Genomic DNA, 2,050 nt, shown 5'->3' on the forward strand with positions numbered 1-2,050 from the left:
CTGCTTTTAGCTGGTAATGGTGAGCCTGGCCCTAGGAGTCTTACTTCACACCTCCCTACACACATTTTCCCCTGAGGCTGGCTCTCTGGCTGTTCTCATCGCCCCCCCGCCCCCCGCAAAAAGGGAAAAAAAAAGATCCTTATCAAAAGTCCTCTCTAGACCCCCCTCCCCCGGAGGGGGCTCAGGTGGTTAAGCATCCACCTTCAGCTCTGGTCACCATCTCAAGGTCCTGGGATCGAGTCCCGCTTTGGGCTCCCTGCTCAGCGGGGAGTCTGCTTCTCCCTCTTCCTCTGTGCGCTCTCAAATAAATAAACAAATCTTTTTTTTTTTTTAAAGTCCTCTCTAAATACCTTTCATTTGTAGAACTTAGGGTGACCCCGTCCTCCCTGAGCTTGAACCGATGTTGACACAAGTGCAGTGACTTGGGGAAATATTTGTGTACCAGACACTTCTGTGTAGGGAACTGTGTGAAGTTTGCAGGCTACTGAGGAACATTCCGGATTCACAGTCTGGTCAGGAGGGCATATGGACAGTTGAACCCATGATAATATGATCTGTGCTAGAACCCAAGCTTCAAGAGAGCCCACGTGTGTCTGTCCTGTTTGGGGCCATCATCAGGACGCGGGGGATTGTGCTTGGCATGCTGTAGGAGCCCACACGTTTAATTGGTTGACCAGCCCAGGTTTGGTTTGGAGATGGGATCTGACTGGCAACTGGAGGAAGAGGGGAGCTCACAGCGGCAAGTGTGGCCAGTTTGGGGGGTAAGGGGGAAAGATGGGACGTCCCTGGGCATCCTGGTGATGTGATGGACAGAGGGTGTAGAAGAGGGAATCCTTGGGCGTCAGGGGACCATGAGCCAGGAAACGGATGACCTGCCACGAGGGGGCAGGTGAGCAGCACCCCACATGGTAGAGAAAACGGAGAGCTGGGGAGGAAGGGAGGCCAGGGGGTGGCGAGGCAGCTGAGACCGGGGAGGGAGAGTGGGAACCGGTGGGAGGGAAAGCGCGGTGGAGTCTCCAGGCCCCAGGGGGTGGAGGCAGAGCTGAAGCAGGTGAGTCCCAGGTGAACACGATGGCAGTGACAGAGAGGCAGGCCTGGGTCTTGGAGACCACCTGTCTGGGAGTGGCCCCACGATAGCATGTTTCCCTGTGGTGGGGCAGGTGAGGAGCCCAGATCGTGGTCACTCTGTAAGGTTCTTTCCAGGGAGCTGTTGGTACAAACGTGTGTGTGTGTGTGTGTGTGAGGGCAGAGGAGTAGGAGAAGGTTCCACGTTCTCATCACCCTGCTTTAGCACATAGTCGACACGTGGCCCCCCACGTCGTTTGTGCCGCACCCACCCAGGCCTTCCTCCTCTCGTGCATTTGTTTACAGCGAATCCCAGACATCGTCTTTCATCCCCCCCCCCCCCGCCCCGGTTCTCTACTGTGGATCTCTTCAAGCCTAACTCCGTCGTCGGATCACCCCGATATCCTCCGGTCACCCACCTGGCCCGTGTTCCCGTGTCCCTGCCGGTCTCCATTCTCGAACAGCTCTGTGGGAGATCTGGTTCCAGACCGAGATCCACGCACCACGTTTCGTTGATGATCGATCTCACGCTGTCTGTTAACAAAGGTCATGGACACGCTTATTACAAGAGCTTACGTTTGGCGGTTCTCCCTGTTAGGTTCACTCAGCAGGCCCGCTCGGCCTCCCTCCCGCTGCCGCCGCCGCCGCCAGCTTTCCCGAGCTCTTTGGGACCCGGTGTGATCCCCGAGTGCGCCGCATCATCCCTCTTGTCCTTGTGGTTTAACACAACTGGTCACTTGCTCCTTCCTTCAGGAAGTGTTTCTGGGGAGCCCGCCGCACCGGGCACGCAGCTGTGAAAAGTCACACAGTGCCCCGCGCCCGCTGGAGCCTGCCGTCTAACCACGCGACGGTGGTTTGGGTTTGCTCTTGTCTCGTCCCCCCACACACACACATGTTTGCCCCAGCCGAGTCGGGCGACCGTCACAGTCACTTCTGTGCTTTCAGAACTGCTGTGTTCTAAGTCTTGGCATCCTGGACAGGAGGG

This window comes from Vulpes lagopus, chromosome 1 (assembly GCF_018345385.1).
Source record: "Vulpes lagopus strain Blue_001 chromosome 1, ASM1834538v1, whole genome shotgun sequence".
Taxonomy (NCBI): domain Eukaryota; kingdom Metazoa; phylum Chordata; class Mammalia; order Carnivora; family Canidae; genus Vulpes; species Vulpes lagopus.